The following is a 10,624-nucleotide window of genomic DNA, read 5'->3' on the forward strand; positions in this document are numbered from 1 at the left end:
CTAAAACATTAAACAAAGTGTCACCTTCAGCCTCCTCTTTGAAGAGTGTAATGAAAGTACCATGAAAATAAGTTGCTAGCTTGTAAGAAAAACGTGCATTGATAATCTTAAGGGTCTTTTCCAACATAAGTGATTCTGCTTATAAGTTGCATTGGGGGGCTGGATGTCCCTGATTTTCAATTTATTGTCTCCAGTAGCTATTTCTAGCAGAGGGTAATTATGCAAGGAGGATTGGGGAAGACTGCTTTAAAATTTCAGCTGCTTTCATTCACATCCTCTTAAGAGATTTTCATCTGGTTGGTGGCTCTTACACAATATGCAGAAAGTTCCAGCATAATCTATTGGCCAAGATGACCTTTCTGGTGCCTTCATTCAGGTGTGATGCTTCAGTTGCTGGCTCTGAGCTGAATCCAAGAGTGGAACTGGTCCTCCTGGAAAAAAAATTTCAAAAAGACTCCCCATCCCTGAAAGTGTCCAAGGCCAGGTCAGACAGGGCTTGGAGCAACCTGGACTAGTGCAAGGTGTCCCTACTCAGGGCAAGGGGGTGAAATGAGAGAATCTTTCAGGTTCCTTTGAACCCAAACTATTCTGTGATTCTAGGATTCTTCTTTGCTTGTTGTGCTGAGACATCTAACAGCAAGATGGGGTTCACAGTTTGGGTTGAACAGAACATGGGAACTACAGCAGATTTGGAGTTCCCCCTTCTGTAGCACTGTGATTGTTGTCCTGTTCTGCCCATGATTCATGTAACTCCTCCTGCTATGAACAATTAGGTTCCAAAGGTTGCAGATCTCTTTACAGAAGACACCAGTTATTTTCATGCAGTCAGTATTTTTCAGGCACATGGAAGACCATATTTGCTAAACACCCAATTTGGGTGAGTGAAAAGAGGATGTGTCCCAGATTGATCTGTGTGCTCTGTTCTCAGTGAGCAGCTGGCTCAAATGCAGAGCAGAGAGATTTCCTCTCAGGATGTGCTCAGGTGCTTTTCTTAGCAGCATTCATGCTTTTTCATTCATGATTTTTGGAATTTCAGAAAATCATCATCATACTTGTAAAAATTTACATGTGACTTATGCAGGGAGATTTTGCAAGAATCCCAAGCGCATGTGAGTTCAGAAAAAGCCACATTGACCTTAAAGTCCTGTTTCGTATTTCTTGAGCTGTGAAATTCAGGGAGGCTGAATTTTTCCATGGTGGAATTCAAATCCCTGGTGCAATGTTTCATGAGCTCCTGCAGCACTTTGGGGCAGCCGAAGCCCTCTGAGTGCTTCTTTGTCTGCAGACCCACAGGCAGGTGCTGTCCTGTGTGCAGGAGACAGCTACGACTTGAGACACATGCTTCAAAATTATCTTTTCAGTTTTGTGTTCCATTTTGTTGCAATGGTATCAACAGATTATTTTTATTTGGCATTTCATACTGACACCCAGATATAAAATAACACTTGTCTTTTTTTGATCCTTTTAAAGTATTGCTGCACTGGGCTCTCTTGGGCTTTTGGAGCCTTTCAGGCTTAACATAAAAGAGCATGTTTATGTATTCTGCCATCTCCCCTCTTGAGGCCTTCCCCACTCCTCATCCTCCTGGGACTGCCTGTGACCCACACAGGGTTAGAGAGTCCTTTGTAAACCTCTCTGTTCCAGCCGTCGAGTTGGTGAGTGGTTAGAATGTCACGCAAATAAGGAACTATGTTACTTGAAGGAAGAACTCAACTATTTGCTCTTTTCCTGGGGAGAAGGTGCTGAAAAAGCGGTTTCCTAGAGAGGGCTTCTCTTTCAGGTTGTAATGCTTTGAGGGTCTTTAAGGCGATGCCATCAACATGTTACACCTTGAATGCTCCAAGGTTTTGACGAGCAATGTCTGTAGGATTTGTGTCTTTCGCCTAACAGGCTCCTCTGAGTCTTGTGTCCCCGGGTAAAACTGTAATGCAGATTTATAGCTGATCTCAATACGAATGCAAGTGACTTCTCCCAGGTAACAAGTGGCAGGACAAGAGGAAATATCCTCAAGTTGTGCCAGGGAAAGTTTAGATTGAATGTTAGATAACATTTCTCCACCAAAAGGGCTGTCAGACACAGGCACAGGCTGCCCAGGGCAGTGGTGGAGTCATCATCTCTGGAAGTGTTCAGAAAACACATGGATGTCACACCTGGGGACATGGCTCAGTGGTGGTCTTGGCAGTGCTGGGTTAAGGGTTGGACTCTATGATCTTGGAGGTTGAAAAAACCTTAACCGTTGTTAAGGTTGCAATTCCATGATTCTAGGTCTCCAGTGCTTTCTGCTTCCTGCTGCTGTTGGTTTGGAAGCCAGTTTGGAGTGGCTGCTGCTGGAGGAAGCACCTGCCTCCTGCTTTATTTTTCAGATGTTACGTCTGGATGTATTACTAAATTGTAGCCCCTTATTTCCACTCTTGGTCTTAACGCCAAGTCTTAACGTTCTTTGTTTCTCGTTCAGCTTGTATGTGATTTTTTTTTATTTATTGTGAGCTCTTTTTTACCTCCCTTCCATTGCATCTGTTGTTTTGGGAAGCTGTATCAGAAAGCAGGACGTAGCAGGTAGCTGATTTCTTTCACAGTATTTTGGATTCTCACCAGACTTTCTGGTTTGCTGCCATAGCAGGCTAATCACTAGGTGTTTGTTGAGATTATAGCATAATCACACTGAAGTCAGTTTTAACTCTAGGGTTACTATTTGATGTACTATGATGTAAAACTGTACTGAAAGGACATGTATTATAGGAGCTGCCTATAAACTAAGTATAAAAAGCAGAGGGACATTTCAAAAAAACAGGAGAGGTGTAAAAAAGGCCTGAAATCTGTGCTTCAGTGCTTATAGGAGCTATGTTTTTGGTTTATCTTGGTTTTGCTGCTCAGGCTTTGTTAGTACAGATGTTGAGATCTTTGAAAGCGTGCTGGAAGCTTGTGCAGTTGGATTTATCTACAGCAGTTTTGAGCAGATGATTTGTGTGTTAGATGAACAGGTAGGATGGCTTTGTCTGGAAGATGTAGTGTGGGAAAATCAAACTTTTAAAGAAGTGCAGCAAAAAAAAAGTGACGCGATTTGGAGTCTGGGACTGACTTGGTAAGGGACTTTGTTTCGGGGTGTAAACTTTCAAACCCAGAAAAGGCTGGTCATGGAAACAGGTAGGAATGCACTTAGGTGGTATCACACCCTGCCCAAAGAAGCTGACTCTGGGTTTTGTTTGTCTTCAGATAAAAATAAGCTTTTCAAATGAGACTTGTCGTGTGTATGCAATTAGTGGGTGTGATGTGTGAGCGACTCTGCACCTGCTGTCAGGGAAATAAACCCAGAAAAGGTTATAAAAAGCTATTAGTAGAAATAGAACCATTAATTTAGCTGTAAGTCCTTCTCCCCTGGGCTGTGTGACTGCAGAAGGCTCCTAGCTCCTGGGAGGTTGGGTGGATACAGGGGGTCTGGGTCACTGTTGGAGGAAGAAGCTTCTACAGGTTATTTTTCCTCCCCTTTCATCTGTCAGAAATACTTTTTCACATGACTGAACTATGACAAAGGGAATGCACATGACATGCAACGTGCCCGGCGTTTGTTTGTTCAGTGCCATGATTTTCGTACATTTCTGTGCAGTGGATGTCAGGTGAAGATGTGTTGCTTCTTCATGTTGAATTGATGGGTGTCTGGACCCAAGATTTGTAGCTAGAATGGTGGTGACCCTTGAGTAGAGCTTGGTATGTGTATTTCCACTTCATATTCTTGCCTATTTATCCAGGACTAGAATAAATAACTACTGAAAAAAATGGGAAAGGTCTTTCCCTTGCCCTAAGATAGGATCAACAAATTATTTCTTAGTAAGAACTCTCACCTCTTCCCTCTCTTCCTAGTCTGTTCCCTTAAATAACCACAGTTCGTATGCTTATTTTTCTTACTGGGTATTTTCTAGGCAGATTTTTTTTTTGGGTTCTTACCTTCCAAGTAATGCCCTACCTAGAGTGACGCAGGCTGAGCCCAGGATCGTGACATGGGCACTAGGACAAGCTGTCTGCTTGTCTGCACTCCGCAGGAATTCCCAACTGCTTCTCTACAGTGCCAGAGGTTTCTGCCATTCTGCCCCAGCTTTCCACAGGTGGGTGGTCCTTCCATTTGTCCCTGTGATGCTGCTTTTGTTTTTCCCCTCTATTTTTCTAAGTCATTATAGTCGTGTTGAAGTACAATCCAATTTTCTAACCTAATTGCAGTCCCTCCTGCTTCATTATCTAAAAGTTAAATGGCCTGTTACTTCCATCTCCCAGGTTATTAATAAGCTGTGTGCGTGAGGGTTGGAACTCCTACAGAAACTTGCATTAATATCATACTTCTTTTTTAGAATGAGTCATTTGATGAGGACAGTGTGGCTTGCCTCTGCACTCATGTGGCAGTGATTTTATTAGGACTGGGCCACTCTAATTGGCTTAGCGCAGTATGAACTGACTGTCAGGAGCTCTGTAGTGAATGGAGAACGTGCTCTGCTCTGAGTCCTGTCTGCGTGGAATGAAGGAAGCTTAATTGCTCAGAGGCTGCTTCTGTTTTTTCCTCATTTATTGTGGTGGTGAATCAATAACTTTCCTTTCCTGTTTGAGATATAAGACTGGCTAAAATCTAAGCCTGCTTGTCACAGAATCACAGAATGGATTGGGTTGGAAGAGGCCTTCCATCTCATCTTGTTCCACCCCCTGCTGTGGACAGGAACACCTTCTGCTAGACCAAGCTGCTCAGAGCCCTGTCTAACCTGGCCTTGATAGCCAGATGATGAAGTTTACTGTACTTTTGGCTTCTTCTTTCACCAAGTTCTTCTAGCAGAGCGTGAAATCTGCTGTGCAAGTCGAGGTATTCCCTCCCTGCACCCAAATATCTAATAACTGTGTTCGTGTTTGGCGTTGGCTGCTGTAAATGCCCTTTCCAGACTGCTCTGTGAAACACCACAGGGTGTTTTTTTTTTACTTTCCTTAGGTACTGGCAACTGTTTAAAGCTGATGGAAGCTACTGCTGTGTATGTCATTCTGGCTGGCTGGTGCTGAGCCCAGAGTGGCTTGCAGCAGGATGTCACCCTGTCCCTTGCTTCCAGAATTTGCAGTGCCAGTCAGGTGGTTCAGGGCTGCACTGCTCTGTTGTATCTTGTCCTGCTTGGAAATGAGACCATAGAATAGCATTCATCATAACTATCTCTCTTTGTCCTCAGGATGAAACTCCCACCTTTCCATTTTCTGTTTAAGCCATATGAAATGGAATTAATTAATTACGGCCCTTGAACCTGTGCAGGGCCAAATACTTCCCTGCTGCTGGATCCAATAGGAACTGACATCAAGCACTGAGCATGACTCGATTTGGTGAAAATTTACCTTTAATCCTTCTAGAACTCATAGGCTTTTTGGGGAAATGATGAGAAAAACATTTTTCAAGTACTTAATTTAAATTAAAATTTCGGGTAGCAAGCCACTTGATCTGTGTGTAGGAATGCAGAATTTTTTTTATGTGTTTCCCTGAAGCGGAGCCAGATTCTTGGCACTCTTTTCTGAGAAAAAAAAAAAAGGGGAGAGAATGTGCATGTGTAAGACAACTGGCTGCTGTTGTCAAAACGCACATGGCACTGGGAATATAAAACACAGGCTTTAGGGCTGCCTCAGTCCTGCCCTCAGCTGCTGCTGGGGTTTGTCGTGTGGCCAGCCCCTGAATTTATCTTCTCATATGGCCAAACAACTTCATCCCCGTGGCAATTTGCTTGAATAAAGAGCCTGGTGAGTGCAGTGGAGCCGGGGGATACAGTATGAAAATCAACGGCCGCTCCAGTGAGCAATTGCGCAGTGGAACAGCCCTGGGCTGGAGGAGGGGGCTGTGCTGTCAGTGCCAGATTGCAGCCTTCGTCCTTGGAATTCCCGTGTCATAGCCAGCTTTCCTAATGCAGAGCACCTGGGATCGCAAATGTATGAGGTGTTTAAAGTTAATATCAGTTTTTACTGGGTAGTTTTTGCACTGCTGCTGATTCAAAGCACTGACCTATAGAGCTCTGTGCATTAAAATTAGAGTAGGAGGTGGTTGTGGATCCCCTTGACCCTGTGTGCTGATTTGTGCGGAATCTTTGGCCAAGGCTGTATGTAAATCACTGATGCACAGAATATATTTAGCTTTTGATTGTTCAAAGCTATATATTCACATGGAGCATTTTATAGCAGAGATATGGCTGAAGGCACCTGGGAGAGCAGGTGGGTTTTGGGCTGCTTCTGAAGACCCACTCAGTCTGCTTGTGGGTTTTGTGTGGCTTCGGCATAGGAGTAATATTGCTTGTCTTCAAAAGTTTGTACAAGTCTGAAAATGAGTCGGTGGCAATTGATAATGCTCTTGCCCTGAAAAAGTGGGAATTAAGGAGCTCTGACATGCCTGTGAGGCCCTGGCGGAGCGGTCACCCCATCCTTCACAGCTGTTTTCCACGCTGCCAGGCTTCTTCTCCTGGTGACCTCCCTTGGCAGGTACATCTGGGAGTTGAGAAATTCTCTCATTAAAAAGATGTGTGTGTCATGCCGCTGATGGGACTAGAGCACAGTGAGCTGCCTCCCATGGGGCTGGTGCTTTGGGGTTTGAGCTTCTTTAAATTAAGGTCATTTCTTTCTTCAGTGTTGTCAATTTGACAGTAACTCATGGCTCCTTCATATACACAGACATATAGGAAGGCACAGTGATATTTTGTAGCTGGAGACACTGCTTGACTTCTTTGCAGGTTGCTGTGGTTTGGTATTTGAACTGTCTGATGTCTCTAATTCCTCTTTATCTGTGGTGCTTTACAAACTCCAAAGATGTGTGTTATAAAGATAATGCATGCAGTGCTGTCCAGACTGAACCATGTCAAAATCTCTGCCCTTGCCCTGCTTCTGCTTGCCTAGGCTGGCGATGGGGCACATCAAGGCAAAGGCAGAATCAGTTTGTTGTTTGTCTTAATCCTGCAGCCACAGATACCTGCAGGATACACTCTTGGCCTGTGGTTTTTTCACCGTTGATGTTTTTGCTTGTGTGAATTCTTGATATTGAGATAGGTTTTATCTGATCAGTCCTGTGCAGCACCTAATGTTGTCATGTGCTCCTGCCAAGGACTGTAATGATGTAGAAACAGAAGTTATTGGGGATGCATCCTGCTGTGAGTGAGATTTGCATAAAATGATTCTTATCTGGGGGCTGAGTGTGAGGCTGCCGCATTTCTGGGTCTCCACATATGATTGGAGATACTCTGTACAAACTGGAAATGCAGTGCATTCTTTAAACAGTTTGGTTGAGGGGTGTTAATTTTAAACTAACATGGAATCCTTAGCCCCAGACCAAAATGAAGGACGTGTGGGGCTGTGCACATTGCAGCTACATAGAGCATATCAGCTTTTGAGGGTGAGGAAGCCACTCGAGTAGATTTGAACTCGCTTTGCTTGTTGGCCGCAGCAGTGTGCCAGTCTGTGGTGAAGTGGGACAGCATGCCAAGGGCTGGATTTGACCCTGGAAATAACCATTTTTGTACTGAGCACACGGTGTTTTTGGGGAAGGCGAGGAGCAGGTACACACTGGTCACTTGGTGCAGATTCATGTAGGAAAAGAGTTGTTGGACAACTTTGTACTGTATATGTTAACAGCAGTCCTCTTCTCCAAGCTGCTCTCACCATCCAAATCATTAGTGACCCTGAAGAGTAAATCTCTTAGTGCTCACGTTTGTGGTCTGGGTGTATATACTTAAATATGTTGATTTTTCAGTTCTCCACTTAAGCTTTTTATTTCACCATGTCTGTACTGCCTTTGTGCCTCTGAGGAGTGTTTGAAGATCCAGTGAGCCTTGCAAGGTGTCCTGCTGGCCAGGGAAATAATGAGTTGGCTCTTAAACACATTCTGTTTGTGGTATCTGATAATTAGCTGTGGGAGCTCTCAGTGCTTAAAAAAGGCCGGAGGAATTGGCAGTTGGGCAGAACTTTCCCTCTGCCATCCTGTCTGTATGCTGCATTTCCATTGTTTCTTACAGCTTTAGAGAGCCTCTCTAGAGGGCTCTATATTGAGTAATTCATCTTACTCAACACTTCACTGTGAAGTACATGCAGTTAATGGACAACATATAGAAATAATGATGTGATTAATAGAAATCCAGTTCCTGAGAGCTTGGACTACTTTCCTTTATAAGTTTTATGCTTGGTTGTGATTGTTCTTCTCAAGTTCACTAGTGGTACATATTTATCTGCTACTGGGTCTCTGAAGGCAAAATTCAAACTCAGTTTGTGAGATAATGAAAATGTATACATAGCTTTTCTGATCCTTCTATGCAGTTAAACAGCTATAAATGTGAGGATCTTAATTGTATGTTTGGTACTGCTAATAGAGTAATACTAGTAGGGTAAGTTTATAAAGAAAAGATTTAAAAAGCCTCAAATCCACAAACAAAACAGAATACCCCAACAAAAACCCACAACCCCTCCTGTTCTTACCTCTTTGTTTAAAGATTGTACATAGCTGTGCTGTGGAGTTGGTGGTGGCTTGGAAGCTGCTGGGGGAGTGGTGGGGCCTAAGCCAATGTGGTGTTCCCCTTGGGCAGCAATTTTTGTGCAGATTGTTTTGTTGTGAGGATCAGTGTTGGTTAGCCTGTGTGTGCTGACTTCTTTGCTTAGTGAGCTGGTCTGAAGAGCAAGTCAGAGCTGTTTGCTCACCTACCACATGTTTAAATGCATTGATTTTGGGAATGTGAGGAGTTTTAAAGTGTAGTTGGGAGATAGGATTCAAATTGGAAATATTTCCAGTTTAAAAATGGGTGTGCAGAAAGAGGTTCAGTGTGTGTTGATAGATGTGTTTTATCTCCCTCTGGTAAGCTCAGCCATGAGGTTGGGTGATGCTAAGCTGGAGGCCTTGGGGGCTCTGGGGCTTAGGCAGGGAGATGAGAGTGGGTTTGCTTCCAGGAGAGGAGTGTAAATGCAGTCCAAGTACTTAGGCCAAGTTTTCTAATCCTGGCTTAGGCTCAGTCACACCAGAAACCTTAAATGGGATTTGTGATTTTCATGACAGACAGCAGAGTACTCAAAATGCACTTCTAACCCCAGAGGAAGCAATCCCAGTGCTGCCCTGGGGTCATGCCTGGAGTCCCTGTGAGCCAGGGGAGCGAGGAGGTGGCAGTGCAGCTGCTGGGGGTCAGGACCAGCTCTTTCATCTTCACAAGCACCCAGCATTCTGCTTCTCCCTGAAGCAACAGCATCAGGAATAGGACATGGCTGAAGGCTACGTCTCCACTCTTTTTATCTAGGCGTCCGAAGTAGGTCTGGAATTCCTCCTGCCTATACGCAGCACAGCGTTCTCCTTTAGTTTAGCTCATCTCTATGGAGGTACCGCCATCGTAGTTTTTTTTGTCTAACATGTGTCTGGTATTTTCCCCTAACTGTGGTGTTGGATATAGAGCTCTCATTTCCATAACATCCCATGTGTGCTGTAAGAACTGGGCTTCTCTTGAGGAAATGCTGGTTCACACAAGAGACTGATTCGGGTCACAATACACAACATCGTGTGCAACTATCCCCTGATTGGCCTTCTTACTGTTCTCACCACTATATAAAACAGGGTGAGACGTAAGGTCTTCTAACAGACCCAGCGTGGGAGTTAGTGTTTGTAATGCTTTTTTTCACATCAGCCTTATTCTATATATGTGTATATATATATAAAAACAAGGCAAGTACCTGCCTAAACTTCCTTAAGTAATTACTACGTGTGTGCATATAAACGTCACTTATATTGCAGTAGTTCATTAGTTTGAAAAAGAGCTGTTTTCCACAAGTGAAGCCTTTTTCTGTTTGTGGGGTTTTTATTTATTTATTTATTTATTTTTTAAATTTTGTACCTTTGCTGTCTGTAATTAGTTGCTTTGTGTGACAGGTGGGAGATTCAAGAAGGAGATAGTGGTGGATGGACAGAGCTACCTGCTGCTGATCAGAGATGAAGGAGGTCCTCCAGAGGCACAGGTAAGCACCTCTGAGAGCTGTGGCAGCCTCACTCACTTTCCTGTTCTTAAAGCCCTTCCTTGGAAAGAACTGGATTTACTTTGTGGTCTCCTGGGTCTTTCTCAGCTTTCTGCTGGGAAGATTGCTATATTACCCTCAGGTGAAAAAGGTTTTGTTCAGAACATATTTGGGGTTTTGATTAAAGTGCAGAAAAGAGTCTGGTCAGAAAATATTTAGGATTGCAATAACAAGGAGAATCTATGAAATCGGTGTGTGTATTAATTCAAGGCCAAATCAATATGCTTCCCCTAGTGAAAAAAATTACGTTACAGTCGTAAGTTGTCTTCTGAGTTGGAATCTTTAAATGGTTAAAATGAAAAGTAGTTGCACACACAGTGACGCACATACTTGTATCCAAATCTTTGCACTCCCTGGTGCTTCCACATTTTGCTGTTTAAGACTCAACTTTGTGAGTTCCAGTTCAGCATCACCGAGTTCCTGGGTGGAATTCTGTGTACACTGTGTTACCCCTGCTCTTGTAGAAGGGGTTTTATAGAACCACAGAATGGTTTGCATTGGAACTTGTTCCACCCCCTGCCATGGGCAGGGTCATGTTCCACCAGCCCAGGGTGCTCCAAGCCCCATCCAGCCTGGCCTGGAACACTCCCAGGGA

General features: G+C 43.8%; 1 protein-coding gene across 1 annotated transcript in view; it reads left to right on the plus strand.

The window, feature by feature from the left end:
- Window positions 1–10,624, plus strand: part of LOC103801031 (arf-GAP with GTPase, ANK repeat and PH domain-containing protein 1) — a 226,479-nt gene that overhangs the window by 10,937 nt on the left and 204,918 nt on the right. Inside the window, exon 3 of the mRNA XM_009073430.1 lies at window positions 9,887–9,972. The gene's annotated coding sequence lies outside the window, so the exon portion shown is untranslated. The remainder of the gene's footprint in view (window positions 1–9,886; window positions 9,973–10,624) is intronic.

Source organism: Acanthisitta chloris, unplaced genomic scaffold (assembly GCF_000695815.1).
Source record: "Acanthisitta chloris isolate BGI_N310 unplaced genomic scaffold, ASM69581v1 scaffold4514, whole genome shotgun sequence".
Classification (NCBI taxonomy): domain Eukaryota; kingdom Metazoa; phylum Chordata; class Aves; order Passeriformes; family Acanthisittidae; genus Acanthisitta; species Acanthisitta chloris.